Genomic DNA, 25,736 nt, shown 5'->3' on the forward strand with positions numbered 1-25,736 from the left:
AATGGACAGCAGTGCTGCTGTCACAAGGTCTAGCAGAGGGTGAACATTCATGGTGCACGGCCCAAGTACCAATATGTGCCACGGGAAATTTTGAAACGTCCTGAGCAATCACAAACTGCATATGCAGGAATAACTTGTCTCTGGTAGTTTTGATCAGATGGTTGTGTAGGTATCCTTCATTCTACCACACCCTGACTGGAGAGTTCTGAGTGAATAAGGAAGAAATACAACAATTACTTATTGAAATCGTTCTTTCAAACGGGAATGGAAATTAATGGGGAAAAAGAGGAGGGAATTATACCTCTGATACACTTGAGATTGCAAAGATTATTCTTGATACCTTATAATTTTGTTGCATCAGAACAAGATCGAAGAGGGAGATAATATACTGTAAACTTGAACTTCTGTATTTTCTTTAAGGAGAAGAGTGGGTTCTGGTGGAAATGCCCTGCTGGAATTTTCCAGAGCCTCCAAACTCTCTGTCCATAAACCAAGTGATCCATAGACCACACTGATCTCATTTTCATTGGGTTTCACTCTTTCGTACCACAAGATAATGTGGCTGTGAATAATGCAGTTTATTTCAATGCTGTCACTATGGCATGGGGTTATATATGCATAATCTTAAGGCAGTATACAACTAAATGTGTACAGTTTCAGCTGAACATCTAATATTGTAAAGCCAAAAGAGCACATCACATAACCTAGTTTGACTTTAACCAGAAGGCTGCTCATTGTGAATTAATGGTTAATGCAGGAAATAAGCCTGAAAGGGACCCTCTGTACCTTCTAACGTAAACTTTTGATGTCACATTCAACTCAAGCAACTAAATAAAGAAGTATTTATCCATTCCTTAAAATTTTCTTGCTTGTATTTATTGCACTGAAAAACACTCCCAAAATTTAGTTCCTTGCAAATGGAGAAAGCATAATTATTAATCAAATTTTGAATAATTTTATTTGTTTAATTCTGAGTATAAAAATATTTATGTTAATTTTTCCACAGCCAGGGCTGCTCACAAATTAAAACCATTTCTGTTCTTTGTGATGTTCACCCATCATTTGTTGTACCTCCTCCAGCCCCTTTTTTTTAGCCACTGTTGTTACTAGTCTCCTTCCATAATTCAGGAAACTCTCACTGTTCTCCTGGTTATCCCACTGAGCCATTTGTGCATATTTTAGTTTGAATTCCCTGTTGTTAAACACGGGTGACTATTTAGTACATTCACTTCAGGTCTCATAGGGCATCCCCAATAGATAATGAGTCTTAGTGTCCCTAATAGCATGACCCTGGTACATCCTAGAATTGTGTTTGATCTTTTTTTCCATGTACAAATTAAATCAAATTAGTGAGCTTTAAGTCAGTTGGAGTAGTTAATAATCCAGATGTCCTTTGCTGCTTCTCATTAATGAAGCCATCATTAACAGCAAGAATCCTTGGCTTGCCCAAACTGAACAGAGTAAGGTCTTTGAACTTTGCTTCGGTTTATTTTCATGTGGGGCTTTCACTCATGTTCCATTTAAAAAAAAAAGGCCAAGTCCATGAACCTGCTTCCCGTGTGTTGGGTATGTTCCATAGCTCTGTTCTAGCCCTCTGATTGCCGTGGCCCCAAGCACGTTTCCCTTTGCAGAAGTTTAGTTGGCAGAGTCCAAGGTCAGTTCCTTCACTGATAAGAGCAGCTGTGAAAAAAGCCAGCAGCAAGGGCCTGCCTGTCCCTAGAGAGCCACTTTTAACCTGTGGCTTTGCGCCAGCCCTCACCTGTGCCACCGGGCAGCTGTGCAGCAGTGCTGTTTGCGCCAGCTCGCATCCCCATGGTCTGGCCCTCATCCAGTCTTGCTGACTTGGCATCCTGGCTTGGCCTCGGACCTGCCTTGCCACTGCAGCCCTGCTGGGTGACCATATGGGCTGTGTCTGACCCTGAGCACTGTCTCTCAACCTAAGCCTGGCCCTGAGTTGCTGCTTCACATCCTGGCTCCTTGTTGATGAAGTGACTGCTTTCACCTGCCTGGGTATTGTGCTTAGTTGCTGGTACACCTTCTGTTGCAAAGCAGCCAAATTTTGCTTCTCCCTGACATCCATCACCCCTAAACACAGAGCCCCCCTAATTTCCTAGTAATTTCTATATAATGTACAATTTTGGGTGGGCAAGCTTGAACAAGATGGTGGAGCAATTTAGGTCAGGATGTCTCGATGAAATAAGAGTAGCAGTGAAATAAAAGAGGAAAATTACAAGCCACGTGTGTCTTTTGTCTCTCTGAATCTCAGTTGCATACAAGTTTCTGTTCCTTGTCTCTGTGGGATGTTCATCCTAATGGTAAACACTTTGCAAGAGGCACTTCATCATTTCTTGTATTTTGTTTTTAATAGGTTCTTGCACATTGGGGAACTTTTTTTTTTGTAATTATATCCTCCAAGTCTTTACTATTTTGAAGACTGTATTTATAGGAGGCCAACAAACCACTAGATGGCAAACAGTTTCAGCAGGAGAACATGTGGGTATTGATACAACCTTCTGCCCTCAGCTTTATCACTCCTTTTCTTGTCCAACCTTGTGAGTTGGACCTGGGAAATCTGGGTTGAAGCTGACCTAGCCCTTCTTCTCTCTGCCTGTCCCTCTCTTTTGCTGTTGTAGGATTCATGAGTCAGGTGTGTGGTGGATTCATACAGGTGATTTTTGCAGAAACTAACAAGAAAAAAAAAAAAAAAACAGAAAGGAACAAGAGGAAAGCAAGCAGTTTCCAGGCATTTCACTCCAGCCTGGAGATCCACTGAACAAGATCTATCCTGGGAGAAAGGCAGTCCCAGCTTGCGTTGTTTTATGCTGCTAAGCAAAGGTACCACATATTCTTTATATCCTTTTTTTTTTTTTTTTTTTTTTGACATCGAATTCCAAGCTTCCGGATGATGCAAACATTAAATATGTGTATCACTATAAGCAGATAATATGCATAAATTACTACAGAAGGTCTCTCTGAGTGCTGTTTTTCTATCTAAAATAAACATGGCATGAATGCATATTTACAAAATAGGAATCCAACTTTATTTTTTCTTAGGGATTTTGAAAATAGAAAATAATCCACCAAGTAATCAGACTTTTATATACCATTAGCTTTTCTGGTCACCATCAAGTTCTCTGTGAACATGTGTTTTAGCCAGCATTTTCTTGGAAGTAAAATTATGTCAAATTATCCCTTTCAGTTAAAATATTCAGAGAGATCCAGAGAAAGGAAAGAATCCATCCAGCCATAAACCCATAGTTTCCATCTGTACCTGAGTGAGTGGGACTCAGGCTCTGTTACCCTCAGCCCAGGAGTACAGGACTTAAGAGCAGTGAGGTCTGAAGTAACCCATGCTTGTGAAAAGGCAGGAATGTGAATGAGAGGTCATCAACCAACGAAAGATGAATGGACAGGCAAAATGCTTACAGGGTGGTTGTTTTTATTTTGAGAATTACTGTGGTTTGTAAGCTTTTTTCTAAAGGGCAGGTAATCCAAGGATCATGAAAGAGTCTGTAGCTGCCAAGTGATTCTGTAGCTAAAGGGAGATCTGGGAATTTTGGCATTTTATTGGTGAGGATCTGGTAATTTTGGTGCAGGAGGGTGGGAGCATGTTATGTTTGCAATTGCTTTATCTTTGCTTGTTTCTCTATAGCACCTGAAATACAGCTGGAAACAGATAGAAATATTTGGAGTTTTGTCATTCAAAGAGGTGGCACTCCAGGAATAAGCCAGAGAGCCTGGTGTTTGTTATCCACTCAGAGGGGAAAGCCAAGGAGGTGTGTTTATCTTATGACAGGAAGGTGAATTACTGCGAAGAAATTCTGCTAAACTGTAAACAATCCATTACTTCAAAGCCGTGGTTCTGTCATACATAATAGACTGTGAAATCTATGTGAAAATTTGCATCTCTGAAAGGGGATTTTAAAGTTAGTTGCCTGAAAATATCAATACTCTTTAATAGAAAGATGAATTAGTTTTTCCACTGGAAAACTTTTCATGTACTTTTGAATTTCTGAAATTCTTCGACTTCATGTTTTGCATAACATTTCATAGCAACAATTCCTTCCTATGACAAGCTGAAAAAGTACATGGACAGTGTAATGTGAAATTTTCAGAACAAACAGAATTTGTCAGCATTGAGCTAGAGCCATATTTCCATTGTGATTGTCTCCATCAATAGAGGACCTTGAAGTGTGTACAAAATGCAGTCATACAATGTCATAGAAGGTAAAACCACTATGAAAAACAAAAGAACCACATCCAGCTCATGTCTGAAATCCTTCACCTGCATGTTGTTGGTAGATGAGAAGGTATTCTGGGGAAACAGATGCTTCCTTCATTCAGGTGGCAACTTTTACAGTTGCTGCAGACAAATATGGGGTTTGAAGGACTTTTGGTCTAACATAAAACAGATTGTTCTTTTGGTCTGATGCTTTCCTAATTTTCATTGGTGTTGGCGGTGAACTGCAGCCTGACGTGCACTCCTCTTGTCTGCTGGTACCCACTTCTCTTCTCTGGATAATGCTGTTAGGAATTCATAGTAACACATTTCCACTCTCTTCCCAGTAGTCCATACAATTGTTTTGTCAGAAGATGTGCAACAAAGTGTAAGTAAAATCTCTCCATCAAGCAAGGATGTCAATTGCTCTAGATGCTGCAAGTCCTGCTGTGTTGGTGGTAGCAAGTGAATGAGTGATGTGTAAGGTTCTGCATGCTGATCTTTCCTACCTTTGGAAAATACGTCTTCGTATAAACCTCTGTGAAAGAATGGATTTCCTCTTAGTGGCAGTCTATTGGTTTGGAATGCTCAATTAGACATGAGAAAGTCTTTTATTATAAGATTCTTAGAGAAAGTGATGCTCAAAGGTGGCGAGTGCACTGAGGCAGAGGGCTGTGTGTCCACTAGGAGGCACAGCGAGCTCGGGCTCCGTCTCCCTCACGGTCCTGGACATGCAGCACCTACCAGCAGTAAAGGGGAGCAAAAGTGTTCATCAGATTTTTACAGATGGAAGTCGAAAATGTGGAGATCTGGAAAGAGGCTGAATGAAATGCATATATGCCAAATTTTGTCTGGTCAAAGGCTATAATTTCATATAAACCTTGTTGCTGTTCACAGGCACTGGAAGTCATAAGCAATATGTCAAAAACAAAAATGCTGATCAGTGTCTAAAGCAATACAATACTGGGGATGAGCTTCTTAAAGAATACACCAGCAATTGTGTGAGAGGCCAAATTAGATACTTCCATGTATCCAATGTATATGTGGAGAAGGACAAGTTTAGAACTATTGAATCATAGACTATCCTGACTTAGAAGAGACCCATAAGGTCATGTTCCTGGCCCTCCACAGGACTGCCCCAAGAATCACACCATGTGATGCTGCAAACATTTATGGATGTGAATGTTCATATCTGTTACATCTTAACAATATAAAGGAGGTTGCAAAACCAGCTGGATATTTACCAGTAAGCACTTGCACATTTGGGGCTTCATGGGAAAACAGGCTATCATAAGCTTATCAGTTATGCTCCTCCTCTGACAGTGTAACTGGAGCTACAAACAAAAATCCTTCTCTCTGATCCTAGAAGCATGTATAGCACATCAGGAATATGATCAGTAGTGGTTTCAAAGTTGCTAAATTTTGTGATTTTTAAAGTACTGTAGTAAAATTCTGTTATGTCGTTTCAAAATCTGGTCATTAGCTAGGAATTGAAAATCTAAACCCAAGCAAGTAAGTTCTCTTCCCAGGCTTGAAGAAAAACCTGAATATAAGAACATGGAAAAGAAATAAAGAGAACCCCAAACTATTATTAAGTCCTTGTGAGTTTTGGTTTTATAATGCCAGCCTCATGACTTTCTGGGAAGCAACTTATTGAAGCCTTCGTTTGACAATTCTGTGCTTGGCTAGCTTGGGCTTGACCCAAGTCCCCTTTTTTCTTGGCAGCACTTAAAACAGTTGAGATGTAGCCTATGCTCCTTTGTAATCCAAGATTGCTGTGTGCAGTCAAGAACCTCTAAGCATGGGAAATGACAAAAATGATCCAAAGCCATGGGGCCCAGCTGGTGGTGTGGGCCAGCGAGACTGGGATGAGAAGCCAAGGGCCACTCTGCTTCCATGGGACCAGCTTCTATGTGGGTTTAGTCCTGCTGACACGCTCTGGCTGGTGTAGAAATTCTGTTTGACTTTTAAATTGTGCTAGTTTAGCTGGCACTAGTCCAGCTGCTGGAAACTCAGTTGCATAGCGAGAACTCTGCTGATATTTCCAGTTCTTCAGCATTCACACGAGCTACTGCTGCACTCCAAAGAGACGCAGTGTGCAGCCATCTCCTGCAGCAGGTCACGTCCTGCTGGAACAGTGCGGCAGCAGCGCCAGGTATTTTTGTGACCGTTCAGCAATCTCAGCAGTAAAGCAGCAATAAAACAATGCTTCCAATGTACTCCACTGGCTTTGCCTGTCGGCTCTTATTTCAAGGCAGAGCGCTGTGCTGGCGTATATACAGCATGCAGTAGGTTTCTCCCGCGCCGCTCCGAGGGCTCCTAGCCAAAGTGCGGGCTCAAGGTTGGAGTTAGCAACCCATAGCTGTGGTACTGCTGTGGTTCCAGACTGCCGAGGGAGCACCCTACACTGTTACTCTTTTATACACTTCTGTTCTCTACGTGGGAACGAGGGTAACAGAGTCACACAGCTCTCAAGTCTTAAACCAGGCCAAATTCTGTGATTTAAACAGGCACTGCTGTGAAGTTACGGGTCCTGCTGTGCTGCACCAGCTCATAGCTAGACTTATAGCCCTGATGCGGAGGCCTGTGCAAAGACAAGTAAATGAATGTCTAGCTCCAGCTTTTATGCCCTCTGGAATTAATCGTGATACTTTTTTTAGTAACCATAAAAGCAAAGGTCTGTCAAAGTTTCCTTGTAACATCTTGGTCTCGCTGAGTTGCTTGCAGCTGTGATTTCAGGAAGGGTGTTTTTTGCACTTGTCAGCTTTTATCTGTAGACTGCTGTCTTGCTAAGTTGGGAGAAATTTGAACTATGCCGTCATATAATGTAAAAGCAAATGCTTTTCCAGAAATTACTGTTTGTTTATTGAGGGAGGGTAGGAGTGTGTGGGCTGTTTCCTGGGGCCCTGTTGTTGCAGGCATGCTTGTACCGCTACCATTTTCTATCTGGGACATCCAATTAATTGGACGGAATTTGTTTCGTTTTGTATCTACCTATTCTAGGTTAATAGTTTAGATGTGTGAAAGATGGAAGTTCTTGGCACTGTGAATATATGAATGCTTGCATTCAAAAGAGTAGTCTCACTTCATGAAAGACTGGGTTGTCACACAACAGCTACAATAAAAATACTTTTGTTTTTACATCTGTTTTATTATAAACACTCAAATTTTACTGAAGCTAAAATACTTCAATTCAAACACAAGGCCCCAGAGTTCCATGCTTTTATTTGAGAGTATCATATTTTAGTGGAAATAAATAGAAGTTAGCAGTTAGAACAGCACTCACCCTCCAGCACCACTCTGGAACACAACCTGTGTCAAGATACCCCTGTCCCTCATGGAGATGTCACCCCATGTGACACCTGCAGAAATGCTCACAGGCAGCCCATGGGCATCCTGTCTCTCTACTGATGCTAAGTGGTGGCCAAGACTAAGCTGTACTTACTGAGAACCAGCCTCTAAGGTTCTCTGAGGCTCTCTCTCATGCTGCATAGCCGGGTTTATGCATGACAGAATACATTTCTTCTACAAGACGAATATGGAGCATCCCTCAAAAGGCAGCTGAGATACAGCCACCCAGATAAAATGTGAAAGCAGAATTACCCACATCTTTCCCTGCAGGATCGATGTCTTAAGTTTATCTGCCTCCGCTTCACAAGTTAAAAAATCTAGGGAAAATCCTGTGTTCTTTTCCCAGACTTCCGTATAGCTCTGACATCTTGTATAAAGAAATTAACAGTCACCGCTAAATTTAGGATAAACAGTATCTTTTAATTAATCTTTCCTTGACTTGCTGAATTATCTTTTTTCCCCCACAGGTTTCTTTCTGGATTTGCCTATTTTGTAGGAAAAATACCAGTCAAGTGATTTAGATTTCATTAAATCTGGAAAAATTCAGATCACGAGTTCTTCAAACCAAAATGCATATGAGCAGTTCTTTGACTAAAATGATCCGTACTACTAATGAGACTCATAGCTCTTTTGAGACTAACTTTACTCTGGATTTTATCTTACTGCAATAGAACGTAGTGAGCTTTTAAGTAATAAATAACATTAGGTATTACACAAATATTTTTGTAACTGATATATCTGAATATATTAAGATGCAGATGAGTACATTGAGTATCTTAAACTGATGAACAAAAGTGTTAGCAATTAAAAATCCCTTCCAGGGATTTTGAAAATGTAATGCAAAGCAAATAACATCTCATTATACTAACATCTTGAAGAAGGCCTGAACCCTCTCTAAAGCAATGGTCTGAAGGCTTTAGTTCTGATGAAGAAATTTCAGCAGCTGTTCAGCTGAAGTGAAGAAGTGGGCAGGGAATGTGCCTACATGTGCATGTGACAGAACTGCTGCTGGATTTATTCACAATATCTGGATTAAAAGCCCTTATGCAGACTTCAGACATGTCTTGATTTGGCTCGTAAAACCACCTTAACTATACAGCCTTCCTCCTTGCTATATTTTGCAGGATGTGGTGTTTCAGTTTTATCATACAACTACTAATGAAAAAGACATATAAGCAAAAATGTTGCGCTCTGCTCAGCTACCATTGGCAGTAATATTGTGACATGCTGCTAATTGAAAGATAAGCAGGTTACAGTGAGAGCTGGATTCTCTTTTTCCTTACATTTGTAAAGCAGGACTACTGCCATTGGATTTTGGGCATGTGGAAGAATGAATATCAAAATGAGCCTTTGCAAATACTAAAAAGAATCTTGGGTGGAACCATGACAAACCCTTCCACAGAGAATGGTAGCACTTTTGAGGATCTTAATAGTTGGCTATTGCAGTTTAACTTAAAAGTTTAAATTTCTTAGAAGAGCTATAAACAGAAATCCATCTCACCATTTTCATGGTCTGTTGCATTTGTGAACAAGGTTTTCCAAGCCCCAGTAGTTGTATAGTAACATCTGAAATGGATCTCTGCAGAAATAAATTTCCCAAAAGCCTAAGTAGCCTAAAAGAACTGACTTCCTACGGTCTGAAGGATTTTCTGAACAGTTGTGTAAAATGTATTTCTTACATTCCCCTAAAAGGCATGTGCTTCTAAAGGGAACTAAAAAATGACCTTTCACAAGAAGAGAGTTTGGAGCAATTACTTGCTCTTCAGCAGTCTCTTTGAAATTTTGCTTTACAGAATTAAACCTTAGAGATTCCTTCCTCTGTTTTTCCTTGAGGCATGTATGGTTTGATCACTGACATGCTCTCTCTGTGGGCTAAACCTAGTTTTATTTCTAAGAAAATGTTGAGCTCACTGAAGCATATAACTTGCCATACAGCATTATGCTCATTTAGCCCAGCTGTGTATCTGTAACTGTTGTCGATTCCCAGTGCTTTTGAGAAGATGCAAAACCAAAGCAAACTCAAACATATTTTTGACAGAATTGGGATGATGGAGATTTCATTCTAAGTACTAACTTGTTTAAACTTTGTGTTTCAAGCTACTTTTTTCTTTTAGTACCTCTTATGTAAATAACAAGAATATCCAAAAATACAGTAATTCAGGACAAGATAATATTGTCCTCCCTCTTATACTCCTGCTGTATGTTTGGACTTTAATAACATCCTGGAGCAGCAAGTTTCACAGTCTGTTTTGTTATTTGATGAAAAGACAACACACAGAGTTGTCAGCTATGCAGCCTGCCTCCTCTTGTACTACACGATTGATAAAATGAAAGCTCTCAAACCACGTTCTCTATGCTATTTTCGTGTTTGCAATCCATTTGCTAGACCTTGAAGAAGAATCCATAAGGGAATATTGACTACAAAGTGACTTTAAAATACTGTATTTCCTATTCACAAACAGCTTAATTAAACAGAACTTAGAAAGGAGGAACTAATGGAAGGGAAATGGGACAGTAATTACACTTTCCCTAAAAGTTATTAGTCATAACTTAGAGTGGTCCCCTGATTACTTAGGGCAGGTGACAGCTGCTTACCCCGTTAGGTAATACTTTGTTCATTGGCATTATGCCCATGTATCGACCATCAGCCTCAATCCATGCTATTGCGTGTTGAAGTAACACCATGTAATTTGGCTTGGTTGATCCCAGTCCTCTGCTGTCCTTTACCACACACCATCCCGATGGTTGTTGCTTTTTGTTAGTGACTTGCCAGTGATTTTGTGCTTTTTCATAGGAGATAACACATAAAGACACAAATAATCCTTGTTGCTCCAGGAAGATTGCTTTTTACAGTCTTCCCTTCTAGAAGCTGCTGCAACCCCAGGCCTAAAGAGAGGTTTTAGAGTCAGATGACTGCTAGCCCTGAGCAGATTTGCACTGAGTTGGTTTGCCCAGGATTTTCACACATTACTGCAATTTCATCACAATTCCAAATCTATATAATGTTTTCTTGCAGTGTCTGAATTGTTAACAGAAATACAATAAAACATATCCTTCCAAGCATGTTCCTTTCTGCTCAACTCCTATTGTATCCACAGGATGTAAATGGAGCACTCATCCCCTCTTGATTTTCCATTCCTCTACAGTGCTTAGAAAAGGGTTGGCTTTGTTTTTTCAAGGGTTTTTGTTTGTTTGTTTGTTTGTCCTCTCCCAAGCCTCAGGCCTGCATATTTGAATATCTTCCTATTTATTTCATTTCTTAGGCAAAATGTTCTAATTCAGCTACAGGCCTTTTTTCCATGCCAATTCTATATCCAAATGTCTCCTAATTCTATAACCTTCTAGACTGCAACAACCAGAGGTGTACAGATTTCAGCCCAGATTGTATTATTTGTACATATATGAGTCTTAAACATTTTCTTGATCATAACCAAGTACTGTACTGTCTACATTGATAGCTCTGTCTTTTTCTAGAAACAATATTTTTAACATATAATGTGCACAATTAGTTTTTTGTCTTCTCTACCTTGTGCAAACTTAACTTGACACTGTGCTCCCTCTACACAAACACTGAGGAAATTTCCCCATTTTTGTGTAGACTGACAACAGAAATTAAGTTTGCTGGCATCACTGAAGCAACAAAGGAAAAACAATCTTAGCTGTACTTAAATCATAGGGAATTATGTAAAGGAACGAGAAAGGGCAGATCTTCAAGGTACTAAACCTTTATTTTCATGCAAAGCCTCAATTATTTTGACTGGCTCTGTGCAGAAGAAACTCCATATAGAAGATGATGAGCAATCAGCAGGGCAATCAGAGTAACTGTCCTTTTGATCTGTTAAATGGGTGCAAGGAACATATTTAATTTTAAAAGAAACAAAAAGTGAGCAAACCAGACATTTTTGCAGGAGGAATGCTCCATCACATCTAATTAAACTCAAAAGATGAACAGTTGGGCTACAGACATGCATGCATCAGACAGATGTTCAACCTATTCCCAGAATTCAAGTTTGGGATATAACAAAATTTTGACTTTTCAGATGGAAAAATTTGTACCCCAAAAAAATATAGGCTGCAAGTAGCATTTATTGCCCAATATCAGGTTTAATAATGTCTTATCTACAGTCTAATATGAACATTAGCTCAGGATATAGGAAAAAGACCTGTTCATTGTTTAACAAGGTAAATAGCTGGGATTGCTATTTCTTTTGCCTTCATAGGGGGATCTCAGTTTTATAACTTTATTTTCAGCCCAGCTTTTGTCAACAAAGTAGGCTTCTCTGCAAATTTACTTGATAACTTTAAAACCTGCTTGCCAAATGCAACCAAATGCAACAAAGGTAGGAGCCCTGTTAAAAAAATAATATCCTAGAAATTTTATGTAAATATCCATCAGAAAAGAAGAAAAAGACAACTGAGGTGTTGCCAGCTGGGAAGGATTGACTGAGCAATCTAGTAACTTCTTGGCCCAGTGGGAATCCACACCAGGCAGAGCTCTCAAGTTCGCCTCAGCCACAGGACAGAATCACAGCTACTCCAAGTCAGTCAGTCACAGGGCTCTGTTTCCAAGCATGCACAACCTAAGTCAATCTAGTTTCATGCAGAAACTTCACTATTTTGTAATTTCAGCTTCAGCAGCATCTGCAGTATCAGTTCTGCCCTTATGTACCATATCTCATTCACCAGGTAACAGCAAACCATTAGCAAAATTCAAATTCTTAAGCGCACTAATTTCCAGTTTCTGTTAAATCATATGTCATGGTTTTGGTACTTGTTATATTGTAGCCCACCTGGTTCTTCAACTGCCTTTGAGGTAACATTAAGGGTAGTCAAAGACTGCATCTTTTAGTATTTATTTCCTAAGGCAAACAAATACTCTGAAATCTTTCAGACCTTCTTCATAGACAGTGAAATGAAAAAGAAGCAGCCTTTAAAAACATACTGGGAGACACAGCATACTGAAGATCTTAGCACCCTAGCATTATCTTACCTTTCTCCTTTTCCTGCCTTGTTTCTCTTTGGTGAATTTCAGTGAAGGGTGATTTGATCCGGTAAGTTTCAGTTGCAACATAGCAGCTGCAAAAGCATGTGCGGTCTTAGGGCTAAATTACCTTCATGCCTCCAAATTACATCTTTGTAGGTGTGCTGATAATAAAGCTTTGTGGTATTCTGGTTCAGTAAATGAAGTGCCTTGATACATTCCTCACTTTCTATGCTTGTGAGGTGGAAAAAATTAATCTGTGGGGGTATCTGCTTCAGCAATAGAACTCTGCCTCGTTTTAATGACACATGCTTTTGCTAATATCAGCTCAGCCTTCTTGTTCCTAAATTCCCTCAGAAGTTTAGAATGTCTGTGGAGTTAAAATATTGTACTCAGTACTGGTAGATTAACTCTGAAATAAGCCAGTGATTTCAGTGGAGGCATGGAACATTTAAAATAAGAGAGAAATTGTATTCAGTATCTTGCTACCTCTTTACATAATGTTAATGCTGAGACCTTTTTGGGTTTTTTTGCTATTTTTAAAAGCAGTTTCATGAAAAGCTTAGCTGAAAACAACTGTGGCAAAAATGGGTTGAGGAGACAGTTGTGGAACATCCCCTTTAAAGAGGCAACAGGGCGTTTCCTCCAGGCATTTTTTAATCTTTTGTGATGCTACTGGAATGTCATCAAAACACAAACCTATTTCAATTTTCACTCTTCCTCCTCTCTCCTCCCTCAATATACATAAGTATTAAAAAAAAATTCTCATGCTTAAAAGAGGCTGAAAAAAAATGTACTTCTATTTTGAGATTTTGACATCTATATTTTTGTAAAGCTGGGAAATGACAAAATGTTGAGAATATATTTTGCCTGAAAAGTTGTAACACTCTATCTATGGTTTTGCTTATTTCTACTTGTTAATAAAGAAGCAAGTAAATGCAGTAAAATTAGAAGGGACTAGGACCTAAGTATAGTCCAGTGATGGATTCCTAGTAAAAAACTCTACTTTTTATTAAGATTTTATTTATTCAAAAAGTTTATGTCTGTCTCTCAGAACAGTGTACATCTACCTTAGAAGAAACAAACAAAAAAGCCCAAAAAAACACAAACTCAACAATAACACAGCCCCCAAAAGCATTTGCTTTGGCTGTAACAGGTATATACATTTTTCAAGATTTCAAACACTTGAATCCAATTCCCTGGTAATCGTATTAATTTTTTGGGGAGTTTTGCCTGCAGAAATAGATTCTTCAAAAAAGTTGTCTGGATTGTTGCCTTTAACTGCTCAGTACCTTACATACTATTTTATTTTGATATAACATTATTTTGCTGAAGTGAATATGGTTATCAATTACTTTGATTTTCAGTGCTATGGACATGACACAGCTACTGTCACAATCTAACTAAATAAACACCACCACTAAAAAACCAGTGCTGTCACTGCAGAACAACTTGTACTTGTCATAATAATTATAACTATGAATGAGATAAAAATATTAAGTGGACGCAAACAGGAACTGCAGCTAAGTGTCAGCTGTTGGATGACAACCTTATGTATCAGTGAAGGCATGTTTGGGTGACACAACACTAGAGCAGTGATATACAAGAAATCAGCTAGCCCCAACCTTAACTGCAAGCAACTTTATTTGTTAATCTTTCTCTTGTGCAATTACCGAGTTGCAAAAAAAACCAAAAAAACCCCCACAAACAAACAAAAAAACAAACAAAAAAAACCAACAAAAAACCCCAAAACACTATAAAGGTGATTGAAATAATAGATTGAATGTAAGTGCTGCATAATACACACTTGGTGTACAAAAGTTAAATGAGCAAATTATTACCAAGAGATGCAAATACTGATTCACTTAGAATGAATTGCTGAGATCCATATTTGGCACTTAAACACAGTCCTCTGCAAGTTATTCTGCTACTCCCTGTCTTGAGTAGAAAATATATTTGACTCTGTGATAGGTGGACACCACTATGGTATCTTTGCTGTAGTACCAGAGACTAAATACCAGGGAAAAGCCAAAAATCTGTCACTGGAAGAAGTCACTGTGTGACAGACCATCAGTAATAAAGCCTTCGGGCTTCTTACTCGCCCTGGTCTCAGGTCTCCGGTGAGCACAGTCAGCAAGAGAAACAACGTTCTTAAATCTTACACTGGCAGGAATTGATTTGGCTGCAGGAAAAGCTTTTCAAATAGCCCTTTGGATTTTCAATGGGAAAGGTGTGTGCTGGCCAGCCAGGCTTCACAGTCGGTATTAGAGGCGAAGTTTCCTCAGCCGGGTGATCAAATCAATGGGTGAAAGAACAGCCTGACACGGAGCCAGCTGCCAGCACCGCCGCTCAGTGGCAGACTACCCCGCCCGCTGATGGTCAGATGTTTTGTCCAGGCTTTCAGGTGCTGATTTATCCTTTCTGTTCACTGTGTGTCTCTGAAGAGGGAAGATCCCCCTTCCATATAGCTTTTTGCACACTAGCTCTGCCCTCCCCCGTTACACCACTCGTGCAGGGAATTATCCCGGACATGGACTTCTGGCCCTTCTCACTGGAGCTGAGGATTCTGGAGGTGCAAGAGCAGGATCTTGGAGGACACCTAAATAAGCTTCACACACCCATGGTATTTCAGAGAGGCAAAACCCAAATTCCCCAGGATCATCCAATATTTTGCCTTTTGAACTTGATCAAAGCTAAGACTGTACATACGCATGTAACAAAGGCAACTTGGAATTCTCAGTGTTGCTACTGGAACCCTTTTATTTTTATTGAAATCTGATATGTTAATACCATGCATGAAAAATATGTTTTGGAATTAGATACATTTAGTTTTAAATGACAGACAAATTTAACAAGAGACATAAAACCTATTACTTTAGACATTTATTGTAATTTCACCAAATATTTGAAGTATCTGTGAATTGAATTAATCTGATGACCACAGAATACTTTAAATTCCATTTTATTCTAGCAAAGACTTTAAAGGGTAATCTAACATACCTTTTGGAAAAATAATTACTATTAATATCCATTAAGGCAATGTATCCTTTTATTGTTACTCAAAAACTAACAAAAGAAAAAGCAATTTGGTTTTAGACCATGCGATTACTAAGAGTAAAATTACCCTTGCAATAATTTTGGACAATGTCAGGTCTGCTTCTGTAAACATATTAATAGCTGAGTATGTGTTGAGTCATATGTATAATTATTCCCAGAATGGCTGCCTTCCAGGCGTGTAGGCTGAGTCCATGTATAACTCTTCACGTTAGGGGCATGGTATGGGCAGCACTACACTTCTGTCCAGGCTGGTGGCATAAATCATAATTGAATTAGGTAAGGTCGAGGTGTTTTGCATACCATTTGAAAATAAAAGCAGAAAATCAGAAATTTTTCATGGTGTTTTTTTTTCTTAGTTGTCCTTTCCAAAATGCCTCACCTAGTAAATGCCCCTTGAACTGTACATTTGGTTTTAATAAAAGTGGATTCTAACACACAACTGGGTATTCACTGACTGATGCTTTATGCTTTTGCAGGTGTACTGAAGAAGAGAAACCTTGACCTGACAATCATTACGTTCTAAAAGGATTCTAGGATTGATTTCTCAGATCAGGCAATAGAAATTTAAAATCTGTTTTTTAATGAAGACCTGGGTTTTGTCATTACTGGTGAAAAACAAACTTTTATGTCTTGCACTTATGGCATTCTTATCATCAGCTTTATCTTTATAACCTACCTCTTAAAGAACTGTGTAATTTAAGTTGATAGGGGTATCTGAAAGCTCTCTTTATTGCCTGTAGTTCTTTCTGTAGTTTCAGTTTCATGGCTACAAAGAATATGATCTCTAACTACGCTTCTGTTTTTACTGCCCTGTTTTATCAGACAAACTGCAATTTTACACCTTGTTAAGGAAGCAAGGTGAGAAGAAAACCACATTATACTGTTGACAAGGAAGATAAGACTATTATTTACCTTGACATTTCTGAGCAATAATATTCTTCATGTAACAGGATAAGAGATAAAGCATATCCTGCAGTGATAATGCACAAACTGAAAGGAACTGGCTTCCACATGCTATCAACACCAGTAACGAAACCAAGCCCTAGTGCAATAATCCTATATTTGAGCCGGTTCAGAATGGACTATTTGAGAAGAAAGCAAGCCTTTAATTCGGTCAACTAAAGTAAACACATTTTATCTGTGCACTGCAGTGAATCATAGCCAATTTATTTAAGTGGCTGCATGAAACAGGAGTTTTTTTCCTGTTAATTTTTTTGTTTGTTTAATTTCCCTTGCTCTGACCTGCAGGTAAAGGCCATCTGAATGGGGAACAGTACAATGCACACTAACCGTGGCTGATCTGTGAAACTGTGTATATGCAGACACTGCAAGATGCCTTAGAAGTTTAACCTACTGCAAAATAGTCTTTCACATGAGGGTGTTCTTCACCATGAAGAACAACAGAGACAAGAAGGAATTAGCCACCATCACTTCTTCCTTGGATCAATACGGCACAAACAAAGCTGGAAATGAAATGTTAGTCCATGTGAGGAAATCGAATATACCTTTAATAGACTGAGATGTTCAGATTCTGTGATGATGACTTAAGATAAATGCTAGTTTGAAATATACAACAAAATAAATAAAAATATCACAAATTAAACTAAATGTCTCCCAAAAAAGTAATTTCATTCAAGTTTATATCAATAATTAAATTTAATTTTATAATAGTTTGTATAATGTGGTCATTCACCTCATCAGAATGTTCTTTAAATTTTGTGGGGAAAAAAAAAAAAATTTAGTCAGTGAGGCTCCCACAAATTCTCTTGGAGATTATTCCATTTGCCAGGCTGTTTCCCTCTTCTTCCCCTTCTCCCCATCTCAAATTCACCACAGAATGTTCTTTTTTTTTTTTTTAAGCAGCTTTTAATTGAAAATTCCTCATAGTTCTTCCCCCAGCCTCTCTTTATCAGACAGCCAGAGGGCGAGGTGTATTAATAGCAGCTGCATGACTCAGAGTTGGTAGCTCGAGTGGATCCCTTTGCACTGAGCTTTGCTGTTTGGCCTCCCTGCTTGGGTTGCCACTGAGCTCAGGAGCACCTTCACTTCCTTGCAAACAAAAATAAACTGTGAAAGCATAGTAGGGGCTGGGATTGCCTCAACCTCTCTGTCCTTCAGAAGGATTCTCCTCACTGCTATTTTATTCTACATTCCCATTGCGACTGTATTAAAAAATAAATTTAAAAATCCATGATCCCATCCACCAGCGTGACTGTCTCACACGACTGAGTGATGAAAAAAGAGAGAACGCCCACCACTGCGATGATACAGAGGAGATGAAGAGGGTCAGTGCTCTCCACTCAAACTGCATTCCGTGCTCTTTTCCCTGAAGGCATCGCTGTTCTCACGAGCCGACACAGCTCGACCCTTCCCAGCCCTGGCTCAGCACTCACCCCGCTCCCGCCCGCCGCACCCCGGGGCCGGTGGCATCGCCAGCTCCCAGCCACCCTATCTGGCAGGACACCCGGCCTCCCACCGCGCCCCGCAGCACTCGCCTGCCAAAAAGGCGGCAGCGTGCCTGCCGGGGCTTTGGGCGGAAAATAAACCAAACCACGCCGCCAACTCCCCCTCCCCGGCTCGAGCCTTTTTCGGGGTTTTCCTCTCCCGCCCGGCGCGCTAACGGGAGAGCTGCTTCTCCTGCTCCGCTCCTCACTCAAGCGAGCAGGGGGCCCCGGGCTTCCATCACACGGGCAGGGCTGCGCTCGCCTGGGGCCCCCACGCACCCGGAACGCGCGGCGGGGCGCGGAACTCCGTGCGGAGGGCCGGCCGTCTCAGAAGGCGAGAGCTCGCCGCCGTCCCCTCACGGGAGCTCCGTCTCCCTCCGCAGCAAGAACCGCGCTCTAGAACCGTGCTGAGGAGCCGCACGGCAGGAACCGCGCTCTAGGAACCGTGCTGAAGAGCCGCACTGCAGGAACCGCGCTCTAGAACCGTGCTGAAGAGCCGCACTGCAGGAACCGCGCTCCCCGAGCCGTCCCCGTCCCTCACGGGACCCGCTCGCGGCCGCCGCCCCCGCGCCCCTCCGGGCAGCGGCTTCGCACCGCGCGCCGCGCATGCGCGCCCTCCCGCGCCGCGCGCGCGCAGTGCGTGCGCAGGAGCCACATCTGATAGGGGGGAAAATCCGAACGGCGGCGGTGGCCGCCATATTGCGGAGCTGTCACAGCGCCCGCCGCGCTCGGCGCCGCATCCCCGGCGAGCAGCGCGGGGCGGCCCCGCTGCACCTCCTGCCCCGCTGCGAGGGGGCGGCGGGGGGGACACACCGCCCCTCCAGGAGCGGAGAGCGCCGCGCCCCGAGCACCCTGCCCCGCGGGCTCGTTGCACCCCTCCGCTCGGCGCCGCGGAGGGAGCGGAGTCCCAGGTGAGGCGGGGGCGCTGAGGCGAGAGGTGCGCGGGCGGCTGCGGCGGGGCTCCGGGTGCAGCGCGGGGCAACAACCCGAGGCGTGAGCCCGCCCGCAGCCCTCGGTGGGCGGGGGGCAGCAGCGACTTGTTGCGGCGGCGGGAGCGCGGCTCCGAGCCGCTCGTGTGCGGGACACCGCCCCCGCCCGGGACCGGGACCGGGACCCGGGTCGCCGAGCCCGGCTCGCCCCGCTCTGTCGGGGCGCCCCGGGGGCGCGCCCCGGCGTGCCCGCGCAGCCTGCGCTGCATTATTCATGTCCCCGAGCGGCGCGGCTCGGGAGGGCGCACCGTAGTAGACATGTGGCAGTCGGGTCGGGCCAGCTCAGTGCGGCGGTGTGGGAGAATAATAAGGAATTACTTCATAAACAAGTGCTGTGGAGCATCTGTTGCTGTCTATTGTTTTCGACAAATGCGCGTTTTTAAGAGTCCTTAAGTACTGACCGACGTAATGGGCGCAGCGCCCCTGAATGAGCCTTTGTGCATTGTTTTTTTGAATGGATTAATGTTTTGTACAAGTCGTGGGCATTTGTAATTAACCTTGTCGCTTAAAGTTTAGCGCGGATAAGAGGTTTTAGTTTTTACTTTGTGGTATTGTGGTATACTTATCTTTTGTCAGTTTCTTAATCTGAACGTGAAAAAAAAAAAAAAACCTCTTCGGACTCCATGCCAACACAACTAATCACTTTGGTTGTAAGGTGCTGTTAAGCTGTCTTTTCCAGTCTGTGTAACACCCTAGACAAGTATTTCGTGTTCCTCTTTCTAGTACAGGCTTTTAAAAAGATTCCATTTTTCAAACTGAGTTACGGGAGTGGCATTTTCTGAGTTTTAAGTAGTTCTGTCTCTGTGGCTGGTTCGTGTCAGAATCGCTGTACGTCGGTCTGGTTTGTTTCCATTGGAGATGCCTGTCGCCGTGTCTGCGCCACGGGAGCGTTTTTGGGGATGCGTGTGCCTGCGCAGCACCTCGCACATGGAGAAGATTGTGGAGATGCGGTTGTTGCTGTCGGCTCTCGGTGCGTTGGCACAGCGCTGCTGGGCAACCTGTGCTCCCAGGGAAGATGTGGAGTTGTACAGTAACATTATGGCTGCTGTGATGAAGTTGTTTTTTATTTGTTAAAATGGGACAAGTAGTAACTGTTTGTTGGATTATAGGATTTACCTCTATTGATCTATTGATTTAGCATAAGAGGGACTGTGAGAAAAATAAACTGTGAGTCAGTGCAATGTTCCCAGATAAGCAGCCTCCCAGCAAATGGCAATTGCAAGGCAGTGGCGTATTTCCAAGCTCTGTACAGAAGCGACACAGTTGTTCTAGTAGGTTGTAGAGCAAAAGCGAAACATCTTTAGAAAATGCATGAAAAAATGACATGGTGTGACATGTCTGGAGCTGTCCAGAGAGTTTTTGTTGAGTGCTGACTCAGAGAAAAGGGGTGAAAGTGTGTGTAGAGATGACAAAAAGAGTTCTGATCTGTTTCTGCCATAGCAGGGCTATGGTAATAGTACTGCCAGAAAAAGGTTGTTTCACAGAAAATTGGGTAAATCCATAAAGAAAGGGAAGATTTAGATCCACCTACGAGCTGCAAAACCAGGAGGGTAAGACATGTAGATGTTATATGACGTGCAAAGGCAGTTCCTGGCAGAGTTCCTCTAGCCTTTGCCAGGATAGGTGAACAGCCTTTCTTCTTCAGCAGTCTTGCTCTGCTTTTTTAGAAGGGCTGCCTCTGTTGCCGGAGGTGAAGAGGAAAGTTGTTGTAGGCACTACGTCTTTCTGTTGGATGTGTTAAATACATCAAAGCCATCCTATCGCTTTATGTTGCATTAGAAGTCTGTGGGAGTAGAGGAAAGGGAGGATTTTCGAGTTTGTAAATGTAAACAAAGATTTATACAAACTTCTGGAGAAAGAACTGATTGTGGAAAGATACTGATCCATTAAAGCAGCACCCAGTGTATCCTGCATGCTCAGCAAGTTTATTCCAGAGCTGAAGGAGCCTAGGTAAACTCTTTCCTTTCAATACTGAATAACTGCATTTGTTGGCTAACTGTACCAATAGGCTAATACTGTACTTTGGATATAAAAAACATTTTTTTCCTTTCTGCTTTAGATATTTATTAATCACTCTCTGAAGTGCAACCTGCAAGTCATGTAGTGCAAAGAAAAAGAAGTATGACGTTGGCCCAAAAAGGCAGTTCATCTTTACACTAGAACATTGCAGTTTAAGAACTCTAGCTAGTTTATATGAAGAATGATGAGTGGCCAGTTCGTATGTTTCCTTTATTTCATGGAGCTAGTTGTAAGAGACTTAATAGCATCATTCAGAAAATATAATACTTGACTTTGAGATGAGATATATCCAAAATTCTGGGTATGTGTCCTATTTCTTTGCTAACTAACTGTTAGTTAGAACTAAACTGTTAGTTAGAACTAAACTGTTCTCTAACTGTTTAGAGAAACGATTATTGCACTAGGAAGCAACAGTACTTCTATCATTTTATATTAATTATTTCCATTTTTGATGGTGTAGCCAGTGTAAATGGTAAGACTGGCCATTCTGTTGTTGTTGGACTCTTTAGAATCTTTGAATTATTTCCTGTAGTGGATTTATGGGTACTTGAAGTTAAGGTTACTAATCTCAATAAATATTAAGTGTATGTAAATCATGTAGCACGTCTGAAACTTACCAGTTTATTAACTGGCAAAACTGCAAGCAGTGCACAAATATTCTTCAACTGCTGTGAAGTTGCTTTTAATTGAATACTGTGTTGGCCACTGCCAGGTTTTCATTTTACTTCTGAAGTTTGCAGGAAGTCTAGTTTAGAAGAAATACTTAACTCTTCAAAATGTATTTTCCTATAGGTATGTTCAATACATAAGTTGTACTAGTTCTATTGCAATTATTTTTCAGACACAGCAAGCCTGTTTCAGAGAATGGAGGGTTGGGGAAAATGGTGGTTTTAAGAAGGGAAAGATACAGTATATATAAAAAAAGTTAGCATGTAAAACGCTGCATGTGATGTCTGCACTGGTCAAATCTGAATTTTTGTGTATTAGGTGTACAATTCAGGGTGGGTTTTTTAAATTTTTTTTTTTTTTTTTTTGTGAGATAGAAGGCTTATTTTAGTTCCCGCCCTGGTTTGCTTATATTGCAGACAACTGTGTAGGCGGTCTCTCTGTCCGTCTGAAAAAGATGTATGCAGGAGTAGTCTGTGGCAAATGAACTTCTTTATTGGATTGCAGCAAGTGTGTCATTAGGGAGCTGTTAGTGTGAAAGATGATTGCCCTGCAGACATTCACAGACTGCTTTGGAGTAGAGAGACATTTTTGTAGAAATCTGAGACCAGTTAGTCAGGTCCAGTGGCCTGTGAGTTGCCTATTGCTTCCCCCGCAAAGAACTAAAACTTCTAGGTACCACAAAAAATGGAATGGGATAAGACTTTGAAAAGAAAAAGTATATTAATTTTAAATGTTTCTCTTAATAAGTGAGTGAGTTATATTGCTGTGGATAAAGCTCTGTGGTCTCTGACATCTATCTGTATTTAGGGAAACAGATTATAAACCTCTTGCTCAAGCTTAGGAGGGATGCTTCTGGAGAGACTGCTTCTGAGAAAAGGCCCTAAGCTATCAGATAGGGATCCTACTTTTGAGTGTTACTTCTTTACCAGCCAAGCATCCTGCTTGAGCTTTCTGTTTGCTCTCCCATCCTCACCTGACCTCAGACCCATGGCTGTGTGTATCAATGTTTCTTTTGAAAACAGCTGCTGCATAAATTATTTGACAGAATTTTGGCATCAGGCATTTTATGCACCATCATTTTCCGAAGAAAGCATTCATTGTCATCTTTCAACAATTGCTTTATTTGTTGCTTTCTGTGGCATAACTAGAAACTTGGATGATACTGATTTAAAAATCCTAACTGCCTTGTAGTGAAACTAATTGAAATCACAGCTTTTCATTTCAAGAGCGTTCTTGATGTTCTGGATGACTTTTTTAATCTGTTTGTGATGTGGAGCCTGCTGATACTTTTGTTGTTTTGATCCAGAGTCCAGATTACTGCACACGCTTCTGAAGGTCCTGAGTGTTGTAGCACTATGAAGTCAGCAAAGTCACAACCCTGTTAATCCTGACTTGGAAGAGGGACCTTTAGGATTTTAAATGCTGAAATTATGAGCCTTTATGCCTTATAGGTCAGAAGCTGGTTTCAAAATGCGGGAATCAAAAGGAGTATCATTCCCAATCCCAGCTGACAGGGTTTTTTTTCTGCCGTTGTTTTTTTTTTTTTTTTTCCACTATTTGCAATGCCATTTCCCATGAGTGTTAAGATTAAACTAAGTGTAAGTAATTAATTGCTTCAAAGTTAAAAATTTTGTCTCTGCTAAATAGAAATTTATCTGAACTGGCATTACTAGCAAAAGTGAACTGCCACTCCAGTAATAACAGCGGAGATACACAATATTTTGCCTGGCTGCAATTTTTGGTTTCTTTTGGCCGAATGTTTCCCTCATGTTTGTTTTATTTTTAATGTTAGCTGGTGCCAATAATTGGGAAAGATAAGGTGATTTTTGGTTTTTATTCAGTGCTTGTTTGACATCAATGTTTGCAGTTTTAAGACCTGTGAACTTCTTGATTTGTATATACATATAATAGTTAAAATGCATTTGTGTGAATGTACTGTCTTAAAATTGCACAATGTTTTGAACATGAAAGCATATTCAGGCTGACTCAGGCTATTTTTTTTTGTATTATATATAATAAGACTGACACAAGCTGTTTTTTTGTATTACATATAAAATGAAAACAATGGAAATAAGTTCAGCATAGTTGGCTATAAATTTATATTTGGCTAACTTTTTAAAAAGAAATTATAGATTTTATTTTTACATTCATTAAAGATACTGCAAGCAAACACTTCAACAAAAAAATGCATGACATGCTGTTTGTTTTGCATAGATTTTTTTTTTCTATTGCTCATATACTGTGATAATTTCTCAGGCCCATGAGATCTGTGGGATAACAATGAGACTTCATTTTTATTCATTTTTACTTAAGAGGATTCTTGCTTTTTGCTGATAACTTTGTTCTCTTGCATGGGAAAACATGTCTCCCGATTGTAGTTTGATGACATAGGATTAACCTGTAAAACTCTGTAGTCACATTTCTGATTTAAAAAGTTACCTTAAGGTTTTATAATAAGTTTTCAAGTAAATAATTTATGGTTTGTTTGTAGTATTATAGCAAAATGTTTGAGTAAATCCCAAAGCAAAAACCTGGGACATGTTTATGAATGAATTTGTGGTGATAAAATGTATGAGGGTATGACAGTCATTGTAGAAATTGCTAGATGCGATGTCTCTTAGAAAGACCTCAGAAAGGAATCATTTGATAATACAGATCTTGGTCCTGTGCCATGTGCTGTCACTGCTCTCCTGGAGACTGGACTCCCTTATCAGTCATCTTACCATACCCCTTCTTTTCAGTGCTGTGTAACTAAAGGCACAGGAAGGTAGCTGTGCTACTTTCTGTTCCTTTTGGTACTGTTGAGTTGGCACGCTTACAAAATGGTGGATGAGAATCTAATTTAGCTTTTGCATCCTTAATTAACTGAGTGTAACTCTAGGGCTTCAATCTGCCTTCAGTTTTTCAAGCACTGAGCCTCTGCTGTCAGAGGTGAGCACAGGGATTACTACAGCTTGGAATCCTGCTAACTGTTAGCAGATATTAGAGCCAAGCTTGTTTTGGTTTCTGCTATTCTCTTGAATTTTTCCAAGGCGCACATTAGGGAGAGAAGGGAGAAGAGGAGGCAGTCTCTTGTCTGAAAGGGAAACATGCTGTTGAATTTTTATCAAAAGCCGCAGTTTATCAAAAGCTAATTTTTTTTTCCTCCTCCCCAGGAAGCTTTTGTGGTTAAAAGGCAGGGAGAGGGATAGAGGAAAAGTGTATTCATAAAGGTCAAGAATATATTTAACAGTATCTTAGAACTGTAGTCTTTCTGCTGATGTCCAGGTGTTAGAAAGATAAATGATTTGTCAGTAGAGTTGCCTTATTAAGGTTTGGGGCTTGACACTCTTCAACCATTTCAGATCCAGGGAAAAGTTAGCAAAGTTTGGAAGAAGGATGTTCCATTGATAGTGGGCACAGGGAATGCAGAATTCATGAGCCACAAGGACATTTGGCAGAACTTCCAAGATAAGGGAGAAACAAACAAAGCCAACTCAGCAACTGTGCTGAATCAGCTCCAAGTGGAGAAAAGGTAATTCTGGCAGGGGGTGACTGTCACCACAACTCAGGGCCCATTGACTCCCTAAACCCATGACTCCAGAGGGGAATTGCTGAGCATGTGGTGTGATTGGCAGGAGAAGTGGGAGAATCATTGAACCAGTAGAAGGTAGAATGTTGATCAAGAAGAGAGCTGTGTGACTTGTAGCCAATAAAACGTGATTTCTTTGCTTGCTAAAATGTATGAAAGGTGTAAAGTTTGGGTGATTGGGGTGCCAGCCTTTGGTGGGTTCCTGCCCAGCTCCCTGCTCTGAGCAGATCAGAATAAAGAAATGGAAATGCCTTGGCTCAGTGCGTAAACTGGCACTGCACATCAGGCAGTGAGCCTGCATTTGGGACGTGACTGATACTGTCCAGTTCTCTAGGGTATCTTCTGTAATTAAAAAAAAATCTACTGGAATGTAATTGTCTTTATGCTAGGCAAACAGTGTATTATTATACCTTTAGAGTTGGGCTGGATTAGTTAT

The 25,736-nt window shown here is 41.0% G+C and overlaps 1 protein-coding gene across 2 annotated transcripts in view; it reads left to right on the forward strand.

Moving 5' to 3' along the window:
- Positions 1-18,718: 18,718 nt before the first annotated feature.
- The window catches only part of RDX (radixin), a 46,320-nt gene continuing 39,302 nt past the window's right edge, over positions 18,719-25,736 (forward strand). The window contains exon 1 of one of the 2 annotated variants that reach the window (XM_002187022.7): positions 18,719-18,963. The gene's annotated coding sequence lies outside the window, so the exon portion shown is untranslated. Of the gene's footprint in view, positions 18,964-25,075; positions 25,244-25,736 lie in introns of those variants that run through there. The other variant, XM_012569765.5, reaches the window with a different exon arrangement.

This window comes from Taeniopygia guttata, chromosome 1 (genome assembly GCF_048771995.1).
Source record: "Taeniopygia guttata chromosome 1, bTaeGut7.mat, whole genome shotgun sequence".
NCBI lineage: Eukaryota > Metazoa > Chordata > Aves > Passeriformes > Estrildidae > Taeniopygia > Taeniopygia guttata.